Raw genomic sequence first — 21345 nt, forward strand, 5'->3', positions numbered from 1 at the left:
ACCAGGATGGCCGAGTGGTTAAGGCGTTGGACTTAAGATCCAATGGATTTCTATCCGCGTGGGTTCGAACCCCACTTCTGGTATGAATTTTAATTCTACCCTTGTGAAAATGTTAAAGGAAGAATGTTAACAGAGTTATGTGCTTAACATGTTCAGGAGTCTATGTTGCTTACATTTGTTGAGCAACATAATTGTTCCACAAAAACATTCTCATAGGGCAAGACAAAAAGCAACATTTGTAAAGGTCAATAATCATCATAAAAATAAAGAGCAGTCTATATGGCTGGACAATCTGAAAATATGGTCAAAATCAATAACTTTATGTGATATAAATTTGGGAGTGAGGTAATACAAACGAGCATGCTTTGTGCACAATTTTGGATTACCATGGGTATGTGCACTCGTTATAACCACAGTATCCAAGTTTTAAATATATTTTATTAAAGGAACTGTATGAAAATGGTACAGCATTATGGATTACCATAGGTAAGTGCACTTGTGATACCCACAGTATCCAATTTTGAAAACTGTTCACAGAGTTTGCAGCGCTGAAAACCCCTGACATGAAAAAAAGACAACTTACCTGTCTGCTTGTCAACCGTGGTCTCTGCTACTCCTGGGGGTTTTCCAGGCATATTTAGAATTGGCAGGGGGCTGCTGGGGGGCTCATCATCATTTAGACTCTAAGTTGTGTATGTTTGAATAAAAGTTGACCATATTGAAAGAAATAGGCCCATTGCAAAAGCATCTAGCATAAGAAAAAGCAGCTGCCAGATTCACACCAGGATTGCCGAGTGGTTAAGGCGTTGTACTTAAGATCCAATGGATTTGTATCCGCGTGGGATGGAACCCCACTTCTGGTATGCTTTTTTTTTCATTTAATCCTTATAAAAATGAACAAGTAAGAATGTCATCAATCAGAAAAGCATACAGGAATATATGTTGCTTATGATAGTTGGCACCATGCATTCTACAAAAGTATTGCCATGTGAACATACAGAAAATGAAAGTTACATTCTGTTTTAATGTACATGACAGAATGTTTGAAATTAGAGAAAGGAGTATATGTTGCATATCTTTGTTGACCACCATACATTTCCACAAAAGAATTGCCATGTGACCGTACAGAAAAAGAAAGTTAGCAATTATTTCCAAATGTTAGTTATCAACATAAACCCTTTGAATGTCTAAAGTGATATGTTAAAAAAGGTGTAAAAATTGCCAAGCAAAGTTTTTTTATTCATCATAATGATCTGTAATGTTTACCTTACATAGGAAATATAATCTTTGTTTACACTACATTTTTTATTTGAATTTATAGAACAAATGTGAGCGACTTTGGCAGTTTTAGCAGATATTTTGAAAATCTGTCACAGATGTTGGCACTCAAAGAGTTAAAAGGCAGAGCAATCTATATAGCTGAATAATGTAAAAATATAATGAAATTCAATAAAATACATACTTTGAGTAAATATTTTCTAAAGAACCTTACATTCTGTTGGGAAATTAAATAAGGATATAATATCCATAAAAGTTGCCAGAAATATGTCATAATTTAGACTCCAAGCACTAGAAAGTTTGAATAAAATGATAGCCATGCACATTAAAATACACATGAACATTGAAATAGTATTTTCCCAAGACAACAAGTTGCAGCAACAAACCAGGATGGCCGAGTGGTTAAGGCGTTGGACTTAAGATCCAATGGATTTCTATCCGCGTGGGTTCGAACCCCACTTCTGGTATGAATTTTAATTCTACCCTTGAGAAAATGTTAAAGGAAGAATGTTAACAGAGTTATGTGGTTAACATGTTCAGGAGACTATGTTGCTTACATTTGTTGAGCAACATAATTGTTCCACAAAAACATTCTCATATGGCAAGACAAAAAGGAACATTTGTAAAGGTCAATAATCATCATATAAATAAAGAGCAGTCTATATGGCTGGACAATCTGAAAATATGGTCAAAATCAATAACTTTATGTGATATAAATTTGGGAGTGAGGTAATACAAACGTGCATGCTTTGTGCACAATTTTGGATTACCATGGGTATGTGCACCCGTTATAACCACAGTATCCAAGTTTTAAATATATTTTATTAAAGGAACTGTATGAAAATGGTACAGCATTTTGGATTACCATAGGTAAGTGCACTTGTGATACCCACAGTATCCAATTTTGAAAACTGTACGCAGAGTTTGCAGCGCTGAAAACCCCTGACATGAAAAAAAGACAACTTACCTGTCTGCTTGTCAACCGTGGTCTCTGCTACTCCTGGGGGTTTTCCAGGCATATTAAGAATTGGCAGGGGGCTGCTGGGGGGCTCAGTGGCATCTGGAAGTCTGCCTTATTTTGATTTTTTATTAATTTCAACTGTCAATCATAAAACATCAACAAAAATTATATTTTGAGTTAAATTTTTCAAATAAACTTATTTTCTATGAATAAAAGAAATATAGATATCATAAAATCTCTGAAAATACCCAGATATGTAATCATTTAGACTCTAAGTTGTGTATGTTTGAATAAAAGTTGACCATATTGAAAGAAATAGGCCCATTGCAAAAGCATCTAGCATAAGAAAAAGCAGCTGCCAGAATCACACCAGGATGGCCGAGTGGTTAAGGCGTTGGACTTAAGATCCAATGGACTTGTATCCGCGTGGGTTCGAACCCCGCTTCTGGTATGCATTTTTTTCATTTAAGCCTTATAAAAATGTACAAGTAAGAATGTCATCAATCAGAAAAGCATACAGGAATATATGTTGCTTATGATAGTTGGCACCATGCATTCTACAAAAGCATTGCCATGTGAACATACAGAAAATGAAAGTTACATTCTGTTTTAATGTACATGACAGAATGTTGGAAATTAGAGAAAGGAGTATATGTTGCATATCTTTGTTGACCACCATACATTTCCACAAAAGAATTGCCATGTGACCGTACAGAAAAAGAAAGTTAGCATTTATTTCCAAATGTTAGTTATCAACATAAACCCTTTGAATGTCTAATGTGATATGTTAAAAAAGGTGTAAAAATTGCCAAGCAAAGTTTTTTTATTCATCATAAAGACATGTAATGTTTACCTTACATAGGAAATATAATCTTTGTTTACACTACATTTTTTATTTGAATTTATAGAACAAATGTGAGCGACTTTGGCAGTTTTAGCAGATATTTTGAAAATCTGTCACAGATGTTGGCACTCAAAGAGTTAAAAGGCAGAGCAATCTATATAGCTGAATATTGTAAAAATATAATGAAATTCAATAAAATACATACTTTGAGTAAATATTTTCTAAAGAACCTTACTTTCTGTTGGGAAATGAAATAAGGATATAATATCCATAAAAGTTGCTAGAAATATGTCATAATTTAGACTCCAAGCACTAGAAAGTTTGAATAAAATGATAGCCATGCACAATTAAATACACATGAACATTAAAATAGTATTTTCCCATAACAACAAATTGCAGCAACAAACCAGGATGGCCGAGTGGTTAAGGCGTTGGACTTAAGATCCAATGGATTTCTATCCGCGTGGGTTCGAACCCCACTTCTGGTATAAATTTTAATTCTACCCTTGAGAAAATGTTAAAGGAAGAATGTTAACAGAGTTATGTGCTTAACATGTTCAGGAGTCTATGTTGCTTACATTTGTTGAGCAACATAATTGTTCCACAAAAACATTCTCATATGGCAAGACAAAAAGGAACATTTGTAAAGGTCAATAATCATCATATAAATAAAGAGCAGTCTATATGGCTGGACAATCTGAAAATATGGTCAAAATCAATAACTTTATGTGATATAAATTTGGGAGTGAGGTAATACAAACGTGCATGCTTTGCGCACAATTTTGGATTACCATGGGTATGTGCACTCATTATAACCACAGTATCCAAGTTTTAAATATATTTTGGTACTTATGTAGTAACTGGGCTGCCGATTTTGAAATCGGGTCCATCGCATCGCATCGCACCCGACCAAATCGCATGCGATGCGATGCGATGCGATGCGATGGACCCGATTTTTCCATAGGATTCAATGTTAAAATGGACTGAGTCCATTTTAACATGGAATTCAATGGGAAAAAGGGGTCCTTTTCATACCCCTACTATCCAAGTGGGCATGGAGTTGGATATAAACCTGTGGCGAGCGTAGCGAGCCACCGAGCCCGAAGCGTGGCGAGCGTAGCGAGCCCCGCGAGGGGACACAGAATACCGTCCCCTCGCGGTGCTCGCTTCGCTCGCCACGCTTCGGGCTCGGTGGCTCGCTACGCTCGCCACAGGTTTATATCCAACTCCATGCCCACTTGGATAGTAGGGGTATGAAAAGGACCCCTTTTTCCCATTGAATTTCATGTTAAAATGGACTCAGTCCATTTTAACATTGAATCCTATGGAAAAATCGGGTCATCGCATCGCATCGCATCTGATTGTATGCCTTAACTTAAGGCATACAATCAAAATATCGGCAGCCCAGATACTACATAAGTACCTATATTTTTTTAAAGGAACTGTATGAAAATGGTACAGCATTTTGGATTACCATAGGTAAGTGCACTTGTGATACCCACAGTATCCAATTTTGAAAACTGTTCGCAGAGTTTGCAGCGCTGAAAAACCCCTGACATGAAAAAAAGGCAACTTACCTGTCTGCTTGTCAACCGTGGTCTCTGCTACTCCTGGGGGTTTTCCAGGCATATTAAGAATTGGCAGGGGGCTGCTGGAGGGCTCAGTGGCAGCTGGAAGTCTGCCTTATTTTGATTTTTTATTAATTTCAACTGTCAATCATAAAACATCAACAAAAATTATATTTTGAGTTAAATTTTTCAAATAAACTTATTTTCTATGAATAAAAGAAATATAGATATCATAAAATCTCTGAAAATACCCAGATATGTAATCATTTAGACTCTAAGTTGTGTATGTTTGAATAAAAGTTGACCATATTGAAAGAAATAGGCCCATTGCAAAAGCATCTAACATAAGAAAAAGCAGTTGCCAGAATCACACAAGGATGGCCGAGTGGTTAAGGCGTTGGATTTAAGATCCAATGGATTTGCATCCAGGAGGGTTCGAACCCCACTTCTGGTATGCTTTTTTTTCATATAAGCCTTATATAAATGTACAAGTAAGAATGCCATCAATCAGAAAAGCATACATGAATATATGTTGCTTATGATAGTTGGCAACATGCATTCTACAAAAGCATTGCCATGTGAACATACAGAAAATGAAAGTTACATTCTGTTTTAATGTACATGACATTATGTTGGAAATTAGAGACAGGAGTATATGTTGCATATCTTTGTTGACCACCATACATTTCCACAAAAGAATTGCCATGTGACCGTACAGAAAAAGAAAGTTAGCATTTATTTCCAAATGTTAGTTATCAACATAAACCCTTTGAATGTCTAATGTGATATGTTAAAAAAGGTGTAAAAATTGCCAAGCAAAGTTTTTTCATTCATCATAATGACCTGTAATGTTTACCTTACATAGGAAATATAATCTTTGTTTACACTACATTTTTTATTTGAATTTATAGAACAAATGTGAGCGACTTTGGCAGTTTTAGCAGATATTTTGAAAATCTGTCACAGATGTTGGCACTCAAAGAGTTAAAAGGCAGAGCAATCTATATAGCTGAATAATGTAAAAATATAATGAAATTCAATAAAATACATACTTTGAGTAAATATTTTCTAAAAAAACTTACTTTCTGTTGGGAAATGAAATAAGGATATAATATTCATAAAAGTTGCCAGAAATATGTCAAAATTTAGACTCCAAGCACTAGAAAGTTTGAATAAAAAGATAGCCATGCACATTAAAATACACATGAACATTGAAATAGTATTTTCCCATGGCAACAAGTTGCAGCAACAAACCAGGATGACCGAGTGGTTAAGGCGTTGGACTTAAGATCCAATGGATTTCTATACGCGTGTGGGTTCGAACTCCTCTTCTGGTATGAATTTTAATTCTACCCTTGTGAAAATGTTAAAGGAAGAATGTTAACAGAGTTATGTGCTTAACATGTTCAGGAGTCTATGTTGCTTACATTTGTTGAGCAACATAATTGTTCCACAAAAACATTCTCATATGGCAAGACAAAAAGCAACATTTGTAAAGGTCAATAATCATCATAAAAAAAAGAGCAGTCTATATGGCTGGACAATCTGAAAATATGGTCAAAATCAATAACTTTATGTGATATAAATATGGGAGTGAGGTAATACAAACGAGCATGCTTTGTGCACAATTTTAGATTACCATGGGTATGTGCACTCGTTAAAACCACAGTATCCAAGTTTTAAATATATTTTATTAAAGGAACTGTATGAAAATGGTACAGCATTATGGATTACCATAGGTAAGTGCACTTGTGATACCCACAGTATCCAATTTTGAAAACTGTTCGCAGAGTTTGCAGCGCTGAAAACCCCTGACATAAAAAAAGACAACTTACCTGTCTGCTTGTCAACCGTGGTCTCTGCTACTCCTGGGGGTTTTCCAGGCATATTTAGAATTGGCAGGGGGCTGCTGGGGGGCTCAGTGGCAGCTGGAAGTCTGCCTTATTTAGATTTTTTATTAATTTCAACTGTCAATCATAAAACATCAACAAAAATTATATTTTGAGTTACATTTTTCAAATAAACTTATTTTCTATGAATAAAAGAAATATAGATATCATAAAATCTATGAAAATACCCAGATATGTAATCATTTAGACTCTAAGTTGTGTATGTTTGAATAAAAGTTGACCATATTGAAAGAAATAGGCCCATTGCAAAAGCATCTAACATAAGAAAAAGCAGCTGCCAGAATCACACCAGGATGGCCGAGTGGTTAAGGCGTTGGACTTAAGATCCAATGGATTTGTATCCGCGTGGGTTCGAACCCCACTTCTGGTATGCTTTTTTTTCATTTAAGCCTTATATAAATGTACAAGTAAGAATGCAATCAATCAGAAAAGCATACATGAATATATGTTGCTTATGATAGTTGGCAACATGCATTCTACAAAAGCATTGCCATGTGAACATACAGAAAATGAAAGTTACATTCTGTTTTAATGTACATGACAGAATGTTTGAAATTAGAGAAAGGAGTATATGTTGCATATCTTTGTTGACCACCATACATTTCCACAAAAGAATTGCCATGTGACCGTACAGAAAAAGAAAGTTAGCATTTATTTCCAAATGTTAGTTATCAACATAAACCCTTTGAATGTCTAATGTGATATGTTAAAAAAGGTGTAAAAATTGCCAAGCAAAGTTTTTTTATTCATCATAATGACCTGTAATGTTTACCTTACATAGGAAATATAATCTTTATTTACACTACATTTTTTATTTGAATTTATAGAACAAATGTGAGCGACTTTGGCAGTTTTAGCAGATATTTTGAAAATCTGTCACAGATGTTGGCACGCAAAGAGTTAAAAGGCAGAGCAATCTATATAGCTGAATAATGTAAAAATATAATGAAATTCAATAAATTACATACTTTGAGTAAATATTTTCTAAAGAACCTTACTTTCTGTTGGGAAATGAAATAAGGATATAATATCCATAAAAGTTGCCAGAAATATGTAATAATTTAGACTCCAAGCACTAGAAAGTTTGAATAAAATGATAGCCATGCACATTAAAATACACATGAACATTGAAATAGTATTTTCCCATGACAACAAGTTGCAGCAACAAACCAGGATGGCCGAGTGGTTAAGGCGTTGGACTTAAGATCCAATGGATTTCTATCCGCGTGGGTTCGAACCCCACTTCTGGTATTAATTTTAATTCTACCCTTGAGAAAATGTTAAAGGAAGAATGTTAACAGAGTTATGTGCTTAACATGTTCAGGAGTCTATGTTGCTTACGTTTGTTGAGCAACATAATTGTTCCACAAAAACATTCTCATATGGCAAGACAAAAAGGAACATTTGTAAAGGTCAATAATCATCATATAAATAAAGAGCAGTCTATATGGCTGGACAATCTGAAAATATGGTCAAAATCAATAACTTTATGTGATATAAATTTGGGAGTGAGGTAATACAAACGTGCATGCTTTGTGCACAATTTTGGATTACCATGGGTATGTGCACTCGTTATAACCACAGTATCCAAGTTTTAAATATATTTTATTAAAGGAACTGTATGAAAATGGTACAGCATTTTGGATTACCATAGGTAAGTGCACTTGTGATACCCACAGTATCCAATTTTGAAAACTGTTCGCAGAGTTTGCAGCGCTGAAAACCCCTGAAATGAAAAAAAGACAACTTACCTGTCTGCTTGTCAACCGTGGTCTCTGCTACTCCTGGGGGTTTTCCAGGCATATTAAGAATTGTCAGGGGGCTGCTGGGGGGCTCAGTGGCATCTTGAAGTCTGCCTTATTTTGATTTTTTTATTAATTTCAACTGTCAATCATAAAACATCAACAAAAATTATATTTTGAGTTAAATTTTTCAAATAAACTTATTTTCTATGAATAAAAGAAATATAGATATCATAAAATCTCTGAAAATACCCAGATATGTAATCATTTAGACTCTAAGTTGTGTATGTTTGAATAAAAGTTGACCATATTGAAAGAAATAGGCCCATTTTAAAAGCATCTAGCATAAGAAAAAGCAGCTGCCAGAATCACACCAGGATGGCCGAGTGGTTAAGGCGTAGGACTTAAGATCCAATGGATTTGTATCCGCGTGGGTTCGAACCCCACTTCTGGTATGCTTTTTTTTTCATTTAAGCCTTATAAAAATGTACAAGTAAGAATGTCATCAATCAGAAAAGCATACAGGAATATATGTTGCTTATGATAGTTGGCACCATGCATTCTACAAAAGCATTGCCATGTGAACATACAGAAAATGAAAGTTACATTCTGTTTTAATGTACATGACAGAATGTTGGAAATTAGAGAAAGGAGTATATGTTGCATATCTTTGTTGACCACCATACATTTCCACAAAAGAATTGCCATGTGACCGTACAGAAAAAGAAAGTTAGCATTTATTTCCAAATGTTAGTTATCAACATAAACCCTTTGAATGTCTAATGTGATATGTTAAAAAAGGTGTAAAAATTGCCAAGCAAAGTTTTTTTATTCATCATAATGACCTGTAATGTTTACCTTACATAGGAAATATAATCTTTGTTTACACTACATTTTTTATTTGAATTTATAGAACAAATGTGAGCGACTTTGGCAGTTTTAGCAGATATTTTGAAAATCTGTCACAGATGTTGGCACTCAAAGAGTTAAAAGGCAGAGCAATCTATATAGCTGAATAATGTAAAAATATAATGAAATTCAATAAATTACATACTTTGAGTAAATATTTTCTAAAGAACCTTACTTTCTGTTGGGAAATGAAATAAGGATATAATATCCATAAAAGTTGCCAGAAATATGTCATAATTTAGACTCCAAGCACTAGAAAGTTTGAATAAAAAGATAGCCATGCACATTAAAATACACATGAACATTGAAATAGTATTTTCCCATGACAACAAGTTGCAGCAACAAACCAGGATGGCCGAGTGGTTAAGGCGTTGGACTTAAGATCCAATGGATTTCTATCCGCGTGGGTTCGAACCCCACTTCTGGTATGAATTTTAATTCTACCCTTGTGAAAATGTTAAAGGAAGAATGTTAACAGAGTTATGTGCTTAACATGTTCAGGAGTCTATGTTGCTTACATTTGTTGAGCAACATAATTGTTCCACAAAAACATTCTCATATGGCAAGACAAAAAGCAACATTTGTAAAGGTCAATAATCATCATAAAAATAAAGAGCAGTCTATATGGCTGGACAATCTGAAAATATGGTCAAAATCAATAACTTTATGTGATATAAATTTGGGAGTGAGGTAATACAAACGAGCATGCTTTGTGCACAATTTTGGATTACCATGGGTATGTGCACTCGTTATAACCACAGTATCCAAGTTTTAAATATATTTTATTAAAGGAACTGTATGAAAATGGTACAGCATTATGGATTACCATAGGTTAGTGCACTTGTGATACCCACAGTATCCAATTTTGAAAACTGTTCGCAGAGTTTGCAGCGCTGAAAACCCCTGACATGAAAAAAAGACAACTTACCTGTCTGCTTGTCAACCGTGGTCTCTGCTACTCCTGGAGGTTTTCCAGGCATATTTAGAATTGGCAGGGGGCTGCTGGGGGGCTCAGTGGCAGCTGGAAGTCTGCCTTATTTTGATTTTTTATTAATTTCAACTGTCAATCATAAAACATCAACAAAAATTATATTTTGTGTTACATTTTTCAAATAAACTTATTTTCTATGAATAAAAGAAATATAGATATCATAAAATCTCTGAAAATACCCAGATATGTAATCATTTAGACTCTAAGTTGTGTATGTTTGAATAAAAGTTGACCATATTGAAAGAAATAGGCCCATTGCAAAAGCATCTAACATAAGAAAAAGCAGCTGCCAGATTCACACCAGGATGGCCGAGTGGTTAAGGCGTTGGACTTAAGATCCAATGGATTTATATCCGCGTGGGTTCGAACCCCACTTCTGGTATGCTTTTTTTTTTCATTTAAGCCTTATAAAAATGTACAAGTAAGAATGCCATCAATCAGAAAAGCATACAGGAATATATGTTGCTTATGATAGTTGGCACCATGCATTCTACAAAAGCATTGCCATGTGAACATACAGAAAATGAAAATTACATTCTGTTTAATGTACATGACAGAATGTTGGAAATTAGAAAAAGGAGTATATGCTGCATATCTTTGTTGACCACCATACATTTCCACAAAAGAATTGCCATGTGACCGTACAGAAAAAGAAAGTTTGCATTTATTTCCAAATGTTAGTTATCAACATAAACCCTTTGAATGTCTAATGTGATATGTTAAAAAAGGTGTAAAAATTGCAAAGCAAAGTTTTTTTATTCATCATAATGACCTGTAATGTTTACCTTACATAGGACATATAATCTTTGTTTACACTACATTTTTTATTTGAATTTATAGAACAAATGTAAGCGACTCTGGCAGTTTTAGCAGATATTTTGAAAATCTGTCACAGATGTTGGCACTCAAAGAGTTAAAAGGCAGAGCAATCTATATAGCTGAATATTGTAAAAATATAATGAAATTCAATAAAATACATACTTTGAGTAAATATTTTCTAAAGAACCTTACCTTCTGTTGGGAAATGAAATAAGGATATAATATCCATAAAAGTTGCCAGAAATATGTCATAATTTAGACTCCAAGCACTAAAAATTTTGAATAAAATGATAGCCATGCACATTAAAATACACATGAACATTGAAATAGTATTTTCCCATGACAACAAGCTGCAGCAACAAACCAAGACGGCCGAGTGGTTAAGGCGTAGGACTTAAGATCCAATGGATTTCTATCCGCGTGGGTTCGAACCCCACTTCTGGTGTGAATTTTAATTCTACCCTTGAGAAAATGTTAAAGAAAGAATGTTAACAGAGTTATGTGCTTAACATGTTCAGGAGTCTATGTTGCTTACATTTGTTGAGCAACATAATTGTTCCACAAAAACATTCTCATATGGCAAGACAAAAAGGAACATTTGTAAAGGTCAATAATCATCATATAAATAAAGAGCAGTCTATATGGCTGGACAATCTGAAAATATGGTCAAAATCAATAACTTTATGTGATATAAATTTGGGAGTGAGGTAATACAAACGTGCATGCTTTGTGCACAATTTTGGATTACCATGGGTATGTGCTCTCGTTATAACCACAGTATCCAAGTTTTAAATATATTTTATTAAAGGAACTGTATGAAAATGGTACAGCATTTTGGATTACCATAGGTAAGTGCACTTGTGATACCCACAGTATCCGATTTTGAAAACTGTTCACAGAGTTTGCAGCGCTGAAAACCCCTGAAATGAAAAACAGACAACTTACCTGTCTGCTTGTCAACCGTGGTCTCTGCTACTCCTGGGGGTTTTCCAGGCATATTAAGTATTGGCAGGGGGCTGCTGGGGGGCTCAGTGGCATCTGGAAGTCTGCCTTATTTTGATTTTTTATTAATTTCAACTGTCAATCATAAAACTTTAACAAAAATTATATTTTGAGTTAAATTTTTCAAATAAACTTATTTTCTATGAATAAAAGAAATATAGATATCATAAAATCTCTGAAAATACCCAGATATGTAATCATTTAGACTCTAAGTTGTGTATGTTTGAATAAAAGTTGACCATATTGAAAGAAATAGGCCCATTGCAAAAGCATCTAACATAAGAAAAAGCAGCTGCCAGAATCACACCAGGATGGCTGAGTGGTTAAGGCGTTGGACTTAAGATCCAATGGATTTGTATCCGCGTGGGTTCGAACCCCACTTCTGGTATGCTTTTTTTTTCATTTAAGCCTTATAAAAATGTACAAGTAAGAATGTCATCAATCAGAAAAGCATACAGGAATATATGTTGCTTATGATAGTTGGCACCATGCATTCTACAAAAGCATTGCCATGTGAACATACAGAAAATGAAAGTTACATTCTGTTTTAATGTACATGACAGAATGTTGGAAATTAGAGAAAGGAGTATATGTTGCATATCTTTGTTGACCACCATACATTTCCACAAAAGAATTGCCATGTGACCGTACAGAAAAAGAAAGTTAGCATTTATTTCCAAATGTTAGTTATCAACATAAACCCTTTGAATGTCTAATGCAGGGGTCCTCAAACTATTTTGCTCTGGGACCCCATCAGACAACACAAATAATTAAGGGACCCCAGAAAGTTACTGCAGAAGATCACATAACATGTGTAGTCATCAGAGAGCACCTGCATGGCAGCATTGTGGAGGCATAACATGATGGGAGGAGTCTAAAATAAACAATTCAACATATTTTTGAATAGTTGCAACCCCATACTGAGAAGGTCGGGACCCACTTGGGGGTCAGGACCCACAGTTTGAGAACCGCTGGTCTAATGTGATATGTTAAAAAAGGTTTAAAAATTGCCAAGCAAAGTTTTTTATTCATCATAATGACCTGTAATGTTTACCTTACATGGGAAATATAATCTTTGTTTACACTACATTTTTTATTTGAATTTATAGAACAAATTTGAGCAACTTTGGCAGTTTTAGCATATATTTTGAAAATCTGTCACAGATGTTGGCACGCAAAGAGTTAAAAGGCAGAGCAATCTATATAGCTGAATAATGTAAAAATATAATGAAATTCAATAAAATACATACTTTGAGTAAATATTTTCTAAAGAACCTTACTTTCTGTTGGGAAATGAAATAAGGATATAATATCCATAAAAGTTGCCAGAAATATGTCATAATTTAGACTCCAAGCACTAGAAAGTTTGAATAAAAAGATAGCCATGCACATTAAAATACACATGAACATTGAAATAGTATTTTCCCATGACAACAAGTTGCTGCAATAAACCAGGATGGCCGAGTGGTTAAGGCGTTGGACTTAAGATCCAATGGATTTCTATCCGCGTGGGTTCGAACCCCACTTCTGGTATGAATTTTAATTCTACCCTTGAGAAAATGTTAAAGGAAGAATGTTAACAGAGTTATGTGCTTAACATGTTCAGGAGTCTATGTTGCTTACATTTGTTGAGCAACATAATTGTTCCACAAAAACATTCTCATATGGCAAGACAAAAAGGAACATTTGTAAAGGTCAATAATCATCATATAAATAAAGAGAAGTCTATATGGCTGGACAATCTGAAAATATGGTCAAAATCAATAACTTTATGTGATATAAATTTGGGAGTGAGGTAATACAAACGTGCATGCTTTGTGCACAATTTTGGATTACCATGGGTATGTGCACTCGTTATAACCACAGTATCCAAGTTTTAAATATATTTTATTAAAGGAACTGTATGAAAATGGTACAGCATTATGGATTACCATAGGTAAGTGCACTTGTGATACCCACAGTATCCAATTTTGAAAACTGTTCGCAGAGTTTGCAGCGCTGAAAACCCCTGACATAAAAAAAGACAACTTACCTGTCTGCTTGTCAACTGTGGTCTCTGCTACTCCTGGGGGTTTTCCAGGCATATTTAGAATTGGCAGGGGGCTGCTGGGGGGCTCAGTGGCAGCTGGAAGTCTGCCTTATTTTGATTTTTTATTAATTTCAACTGTCAATCATAAAACATCAACAAAAATTCTATTTTGAGTTACATTTTTCAAATAAATTTATTTTCTATGAATAAAAGAAATATAGATATCATAAAATCTCTGAAAATACCCAGATATGTAATCATTTAGATTCTAAGTTGTGTATGTTTGAATAAAAGTTGACCATATTGAAAGAAATAGGCCCATTGCAAAAGCATCTAACATAAGAAAAAGAAAGTTAGCATTTATTTCCAAATGTTAGTTATCAACATAAACCCTTTGAATGTCTAATGTGATATGTTAAAAAAGGTGTAAAAATTGCCAAGCAAAGTTTTTTTATTCATCATAATGACCTGTAATGTTTACCTTACATAGGAAATATAATCTTTGTTTACACTACATTTTTTATTTGAATTTATAGAACAAATGTGAGCGACTTTGGCAGTTTTAGCAGATATTTTGAAAATCTGTCACAGATGTTGGCACTCAAAGAGTTAAAAGGCAGAGCAATCTATATAGCTGAATAATGTAAAAATATAATGAAATTCAATAAAATACATACTTTGAGTAAATATTTTCTAAAGAACCTTACTTTCTGTTGGGAAATGAAATAAGGATATAATATCCATAAAAGTTGCCAGAAATATCTCATAATTTAGACTCCAAGCACTAGAAAGTTTGAATAAAAAGATAGCCATGCACATTAAAATACACATGAACATTGAAATAGTATTTTCCCATGACAACAAGTTGCAGCAACAAACCAGGATGGCCGAGTGGTTAAGGCGTTGGACTTAAGATCCAATGGATTTCTATCCGCGTGGGTTCGAACCCCACTTCTGGTATGAATTTTAATTCTACCCTTGTGAAAATGTTAAAGGAAGAATGTTAACAGAGTTATGTGCTTAACATGTTCAGGAGTCTATGTTGCTTACATTTGTTGAGCAACATAATTGTTCCACAAAAACATTATCATATGGCAATACAAAAAGGAACATTTGTAAAGGTCAATAATCATCATATAAATAAAGAGCAGTCTATATGGCTGGACAATCTAAAAATATGGTCAAAATCAATAACTTTATGTGATATAAATTTGGGAGTGAGGTAATACAAACGTGCATGCTTTGTGCACAATTTTGGATTACCATGGGTATGTGCACTCGTTATAACCACTGTATCCAAGTTTTAAATATATTTTATTAAAGGAACTGTATGAAAATGGTACAGCATTATGGATTACCATAGGTAAGTGCACTTGTGATACCCACAGTATCCAATTTTGAAAACTGTTCGCATAGTTTGCAGCGCTGAATACCCCTGACATAAAAAAAAGACAACTTACCTGTCTGCTTGTCAACCGTGGTCTCTGCTACTCCTGGTGGTTTTCCAGGCATATTTAGAATTGGCAGGGGGCTGCTGGGGGGCTCAGTGGCAGCTGGAAGTCTGCCTTATTTTGATTTTTTATTAATTTCAACTGTCAATCATAAAACATCAGCAAAAATTATATTTTGAGTTACATTTTTCAAATAAACTTATTTTCTATGAATAAAAGAAATATAGATATCATAAAATCTCTGAAAATACCCAGATATGTAATCATTTAGACTCTAAGTTGTGTATGTTTGAATAAAAGTTGACCATATTGAAGGAAATAGGCCCATTGCAAAAGCATCTAGCATAAGAAAAAGCAGCTGTCAGATTCACACCAGGATGGCCGAGTGGTTAAGGCGTTGGACTTAAGATCCAATGGATTTGAATCCGCGTGGGTTCGAACCCCACTTCTGGTATGCTTTTTTTTTCATTTAAGCCTTATAAAAATGTACAAGTAAGAATGTCATCAATCAGAAAAGCATACAGGAATATATGTTGCTTATGATAGTTGGCACCATGCATTCTGCAAAAGCATTGCCATGTGAACATACAGAAAATGAAAGTTACATTCTGTTTTAATGTACATGACAGAATGTTGGAAATTAGAGAAAGGAGAATATGTTGCATATCTTTGTTGACCACCATACATTTCCACAAAAGAATTGCCATGTGACCGTACAGAAAAATAAAGTTAGCATTTATTTCCAAATGTTAGTTATCAACATAAACCCTTTGAATGTCTAATGTGATATGTTAAAAAAGGTGTAAAAATTGCCAAGCAAAGTTTTTTTATTCATCATAAAGACCTGTAATGTTTACCTTACATAGGAAATATAATCTTTGTTTACACTACATTTTTTATTTGAATTTATAGATCAAATTTGAGCGACTTTGGCAGTTTTAGCAGATATTTTGAAAATCTGTCACAGATGTTGGCACTCAAAGAGTTAAAAGGCAGAGCAATCTATATAGCTGAATATTGTAAAAATATAATGAAATTCAATAAAATACATACTTTGAGTAAATATTTTCTAAAGAACCTTACTTTCTGTTGGGAAATGAAATAAGGATATAATATCCATAAAAGTTGCCAGAAATATGTCATAATTTAGACTCCAAGCACTAGAAAGTTTAAAATAAAAAGATAGCCATGCACATTAAAATACACATGAACATTGAAATAGTATTTTCCCATGACAACAAGTTGCAGCAACAAACCAGGATGGCCGAGTGGTTAAGGCGTTGGACTTAAGATCCAATGGATTTCTATCCGCGTGGGTTCGAACCCCACTTCTGGTATGAATTTTAATTCTACCCTTGTGAAAATGTTAAAGGAAGAATGTTAACAGAGTTATGTGCTTAACATGTTCAGGAGTCTATGTTGCTTACATTTGTTGAGCAACATAATTGTTCCACAAAAACATTCTCATATGGCAAGACAAAAAGCAACATTTGTAAAGGTCAATAATCATCATAAAAATAAAGAGCAGTCTATATGGCTGGACAATATGAAAATATGGTCAAAATCAATAACTTTATGTGATATAAATTTGGGAGTGAGGTAATACAAACGAGCATGCTTTGTGCACAATTTTGGATTACCATGGGTATGTGCACTCGTTATAACCACAGTATCCAAGTTTTAAATATATTTTATTAAAGGAACTGTATGAAAATGGTACAGCATTATGGATTACCATAGGTAAGTGCACTTGTGATACCCACAGTATCCAATTTTGAAAACTGTTCGCAGAGTTTGCAACGCTGAAAACCCCTGACATAAAAAAAGACAACTTACCTGTCTGCTTGTCAACCGTGGTCTCTGCTACTCCTGGGGGTTTTCCAGGCATATTTAGAATTGGCAGGGGGCTGCTGGGGGGCTCAGTGGCAGCTGGAAGTCTGCCTTATTTTGATTTTTTATTAATTTCAACTGTCAATCATAAAACATCAACAAAAAATCTATTTTGAGTTACATTTTTCAAATAAACTTATTTTCTATGAATAAAAGAAATATAGATATCATAAAATCTCTGAAAATACCCAGATATGTAATCATTTAGATTCTAAGTTGTGTATGTTTGAATAAAAGTTGACCATATTGAAAGAAATAGGCCCATTGCAAAAGCATCTAACATAAGAAAAAGCAGCTGCCAGAATCACACCAGGATGGCCGAGTGGTTAAGGCGTTGGACTTAAGATCCAATGGATTTGTATCCGCGTGGGTTCGAACCCCACTTCTGGTATGCTTTTTTTTCATTTAAGCCTTATATAAATGTACAAGTAAGAATGCCATCAATCAGAAAAGCATACATGAATATATGTTGCTTATGATAGTTGGCAACATGCATTCTACAAAAGCATTGCCATGTGAACATACAGAAAATGAAAGTTACATTCTGTTTTAATGTACATGACAGAATGTTGGAAATTAGAGAAAGGAGTATATGTTGCATATCTTTGTTGACCACCATACATTTCCACAAAAGAATTGCCATGTGACCGTACAGAAAAAGAAAGTTAGCATTTATTTCCAAATGTTAGTTATCAACATAAACCCTTTGAATGTCTAATGTGATATGTTAAAAAAGGTGTAAAAATTGCCAAGCAAAGTTTTTTTATTCATCATAATGACCTGTAATGTTTACTTTACATAGGAAATATAATCTTTGTTTACACTACATTTTTTATTTGAATTTATAGAACAAATGTGAGCGACTTTGGCAGTTTTAGCAGATATTTTGAAAATCTGTCACAGATGTTGGCACTCAAAGAGTTAAAAGGCAGAGCAATCTATATAGCTGAATAATGTAAAAATATAATGAAATTCAATAAAATACATACTTTGAGTAAATATTTTCTAAAGAACCTTACTTTCTGTTGGGAAATGAAATAAGGATATAATATCCATAAAAGTTGCCAGAAATATGTCATAATTTAGACTCCAAGCACTAGAAAGTTTGAATAAAAAGATAGCCATGCACATTAAAATACACATGAACATTGAAATAGTATTTTCCCATGACAACAAGTTGCAGCAACAAACCAGGATGGCCGAGTGGTTAAGGCGTTGGACTTAAGATCCAATGGATTTCTATCCGCGTGGGTTCGAACCCCACTTCTGGTATGAATTTTAATTCTACCCTTGTGAAAATGTTAAAGGAAGAATGTTAACAGAGTTATGTGCTTAACATGTTCAGGAGTCTATGTTGCTTACATTTGTTGAGCAACATAATTGTTCCACAAAAACATTATCATATGGCAAGACAAAAAGGAACATTTGTAAAGGTCAATAATCATCATATAAATAAAGAGCAGTCTATATGGCTGGACAATCTGAAAATATGGTCAAAATCAATAACTTTATGTGATATAAATTTGGGAGTGAGGTAATACAAACGTGCATGCTTTGTGCACAATTTTGGATTACCATGGGTATGTGCACTCGTTATAACCACTGTATCCAAGTTTTAAATATATTTTATTAAAGGAACTGTATGAAAATGGTACAGCATTATGGATTACCATAGGTAAGTGCACTTGTGATACCCACAGTATCCAATTTTGAAAACTGTTCGCATAGTTTGCAGCGCTGAATACCCCTGACATAAAAAAAAGACAACTTACCTGTCTGCTTGTCAACCGTGGTCTCTGCTACTCCTGGTGGTTTTCCAGGCATATTTAGAATTGGCAGGGGGCTGCTGGGGGGCTCAGTGGCAGCTGAAAGTCTGCCTTATTTTGATTTTTTATTAATTTCAACTGTCAATCATAAAACATCAGCAAAAATTATATTTTGAGTTACATTTTTCAAATAAACTTATTTTCTATGAATAAAAGAAATATAGATATCATAAAATCTCTGAAAATACCCAGATATGTAATCATTTAGACTCTAAGTTGTGTATGTTTGAATAAAAGTTGACCATATTGAAAGAAATAGGCCCATTGCAAAAGCATCTAGCATAAGAAAAAGCAGCTGCCAGAATCACACCAGGATGGCCGAGTGGTTAAGGCGTTGGACTTAAGATCCAATGGATTTGTATCCGCGTGGGTTCGAACCCCACTTCTGGTATGCTTTTTTTTCATTTAAGCCTTATATAAATGTACAAGTAAGAATGCCATCAATCAGAAAAGCATACATGAATATATGTTGCTTATGATAGTTGGCAACATGCATTCTACAAAAGCTTTGCCATGTGAACATACAGAAAATGAAAGTTACATTCTGTTTTAATGTACATGACAGAATGTTGGAAATTAGAGAAAGGAGTATATGTTGCATATCTTTGTTGACCACCATACATTTCCACAAAAGAATTGCCATGTGACCGTACAGAAAAAGAAAGTTAGCATTTATTTCCAAATGTTAGTTATCAACATAAACCCTTTGAATGTCTAATGTGATATGTTAAAAAAGGTGTAAAAATTGCCAAGCAAAGTTTTTTTATTCATCATAATGACCTGTAATGTTTACCTTACATAGGAAATATAATCTTTGTTTACACTACATTTTTTATTTGAATTTATAGAACAAATGTGAGCGACTTTGGCAGTTTTAGCAGATATTTTGAAAATCTGTCACAGATGTTGGCACTCAAAGAGTTAAAAGGCAGAGCAATCTATATAGCTGAATAATGTAAAAATATAATGAAATTCAATAAAATACATACTTTGAGTAAATATTTTCTAAAGAACCTTACTTTCTGTTGGGAAATGAAATAAGGATATAATATCCATAAAAGTTGCCAGAAATATGTCATAATTTAGACTCCAAGCACTAGAAAGTTTGAATAAAAAGATAGCCATGCACATTAAAATACACATGAACATTGAAATAGTATTTTCCCATGACAACAAGTTGCAACAACAAACCAGGATGGCCGAGTGGTTAAGGCGTTGGACTTAAGATCCAATGGATTTCTATCCGCGTGGGTTCGAACCCCACTTCTGGTATGAATTTTAATTCTACCCTTGTGAAAATGTTAAAGGAAGAATGTTAACAGAGTTATGTGCTTAACATGTTCAGGAGTCTATGTTGCTTACATTTGTTGAGCAACATAATTGTTCCACAAAAACATTATCATATGGCAATACAAAAAGGAACATTTGTAAAGGTCAATAATCATCATATAAAAAAAGAGCAGTCTATATGGCTGGACAATCTGAAAATATGGTCAAAATCAATAACTTTATGTGATATAAATTTGGGAGTGAGGTAATACAAACGTGCATGCTTTGTGCACAATTTTGGATTACCATGGGTATGTGCACTCGTTATAACCACTGTATCCAAGTTTTAAATATATTTTATTAAAGGAACTGTATGAAAATGGTACAGCATTATGGATTACCATAGGTAAGTGCACTTGTGATACCCACAGTATCCAATTTTGAAAACTGTTCGCATAGTTTGCAGCGCTGAATACCCCTGACATGAAAAAAAGACAACTTACCTGTCTGCTTGTCAACCGTGGTCTCTGCTACTCCTGGTGGTTTTCCAGGCATATTTAGAATTGGCAGGGGGCTGCTGGGGGGCTCAGTGGCAGCTGGAAGTCTGCCTTATTTTGATTTTTTATTAATTTCAACTGTCAATCATAAAACATCAGCAAAAATTATATTTTGAGTTACATTTTTCAAATAAACTTATTTTCTATGAATAAAAGAAATATAGATATCATAAAATCTCTGAAAATACCCAGATATGTAATCATTTAGACTCTAAGTTGTGTATGTTTGAATAAAAGTTGACCATATTGAAAGAAATAGGCCCATTGCAAAAGCATCTAGCATAAGAAAAAGCAGCTGT

At 34.1% G+C, this 21345-nt stretch overlaps 19 non-coding genes across 19 annotated transcripts; all 19 read left to right on the top strand.

Moving 5' to 3' along the window:
* TRNAL-UAA (transfer RNA leucine (anticodon UAA)) lies at positions 1-83 on the top strand. The gene has a single exon. It is a non-coding gene; the product is annotated as a tRNA-Leu (tRNA).
* A 1579-nt stretch (positions 84-1662) lies between these two features.
* Positions 1663-1745, top strand: TRNAL-UAA (transfer RNA leucine (anticodon UAA)). Its single transcript has one exon. It is a non-coding gene; the product is annotated as a tRNA-Leu (tRNA).
* An 862-nt stretch (positions 1746-2607) lies between these two features.
* TRNAL-UAA (transfer RNA leucine (anticodon UAA)) lies at positions 2608-2690 on the top strand. The gene has a single exon. It is a non-coding gene; the product is annotated as a tRNA-Leu (tRNA).
* Positions 2691-3488: 798 nt separating this feature from the next.
* TRNAL-UAA (transfer RNA leucine (anticodon UAA)) lies at positions 3489-3571 on the top strand. The gene has a single exon. It is a non-coding gene; the product is annotated as a tRNA-Leu (tRNA).
* Positions 3572-6848: 3277 nt separating this feature from the next.
* On the top strand, positions 6849-6931 carry TRNAL-UAA (transfer RNA leucine (anticodon UAA)). The gene has a single exon. It is a non-coding gene; the product is annotated as a tRNA-Leu (tRNA).
* Positions 6932-7729: 798 nt separating this feature from the next.
* Positions 7730-7812, top strand: TRNAL-UAA (transfer RNA leucine (anticodon UAA)). The gene has a single exon. It is a non-coding gene; the product is annotated as a tRNA-Leu (tRNA).
* An 863-nt stretch (positions 7813-8675) lies between these two features.
* On the top strand, positions 8676-8758 carry TRNAL-UAA (transfer RNA leucine (anticodon UAA)). Its single transcript has one exon. It is a non-coding gene; the product is annotated as a tRNA-Leu (tRNA).
* A 799-nt stretch (positions 8759-9557) lies between these two features.
* TRNAL-UAA (transfer RNA leucine (anticodon UAA)) lies at positions 9558-9640 on the top strand. The gene has a single exon. It is a non-coding gene; the product is annotated as a tRNA-Leu (tRNA).
* An 862-nt stretch (positions 9641-10502) lies between these two features.
* Positions 10503-10585, top strand: TRNAL-UAA (transfer RNA leucine (anticodon UAA)). Its single transcript has one exon. It is a non-coding gene; the product is annotated as a tRNA-Leu (tRNA).
* Positions 10586-11384: 799 nt separating this feature from the next.
* On the top strand, positions 11385-11467 carry TRNAL-UAA (transfer RNA leucine (anticodon UAA)). The gene has a single exon. It is a non-coding gene; the product is annotated as a tRNA-Leu (tRNA).
* An 862-nt stretch (positions 11468-12329) lies between these two features.
* Positions 12330-12412, top strand: TRNAL-UAA (transfer RNA leucine (anticodon UAA)). The gene has a single exon. It is a non-coding gene; the product is annotated as a tRNA-Leu (tRNA).
* A 1062-nt stretch (positions 12413-13474) lies between these two features.
* Positions 13475-13557, top strand: TRNAL-UAA (transfer RNA leucine (anticodon UAA)). The gene has a single exon. It is a non-coding gene; the product is annotated as a tRNA-Leu (tRNA).
* Positions 13558-14930: 1373 nt separating this feature from the next.
* On the top strand, positions 14931-15013 carry TRNAL-UAA (transfer RNA leucine (anticodon UAA)). Its single transcript has one exon. It is a non-coding gene; the product is annotated as a tRNA-Leu (tRNA).
* An 862-nt stretch (positions 15014-15875) lies between these two features.
* On the top strand, positions 15876-15958 carry TRNAL-UAA (transfer RNA leucine (anticodon UAA)). The gene has a single exon. It is a non-coding gene; the product is annotated as a tRNA-Leu (tRNA).
* An 800-nt stretch (positions 15959-16758) lies between these two features.
* TRNAL-UAA (transfer RNA leucine (anticodon UAA)) lies at positions 16759-16841 on the top strand. Its single transcript has one exon. It is a non-coding gene; the product is annotated as a tRNA-Leu (tRNA).
* Positions 16842-17702: 861 nt separating this feature from the next.
* TRNAL-UAA (transfer RNA leucine (anticodon UAA)) lies at positions 17703-17785 on the top strand. Its single transcript has one exon. It is a non-coding gene; the product is annotated as a tRNA-Leu (tRNA).
* A 798-nt stretch (positions 17786-18583) lies between these two features.
* Positions 18584-18666, top strand: TRNAL-UAA (transfer RNA leucine (anticodon UAA)). The gene has a single exon. It is a non-coding gene; the product is annotated as a tRNA-Leu (tRNA).
* An 862-nt stretch (positions 18667-19528) lies between these two features.
* Positions 19529-19611, top strand: TRNAL-UAA (transfer RNA leucine (anticodon UAA)). Its single transcript has one exon. It is a non-coding gene; the product is annotated as a tRNA-Leu (tRNA).
* A 798-nt stretch (positions 19612-20409) lies between these two features.
* On the top strand, positions 20410-20492 carry TRNAL-UAA (transfer RNA leucine (anticodon UAA)). Its single transcript has one exon. It is a non-coding gene; the product is annotated as a tRNA-Leu (tRNA).
* The last annotated feature ends 853 nt before the right edge of the window (positions 20493-21345 follow it).

This window comes from Crinia signifera, chromosome 3 (genome assembly GCF_055691185.1).
Source record: "Crinia signifera chromosome 3, ASM5569118v1, whole genome shotgun sequence".
NCBI lineage: Eukaryota > Metazoa > Chordata > Amphibia > Anura > Myobatrachidae > Crinia > Crinia signifera.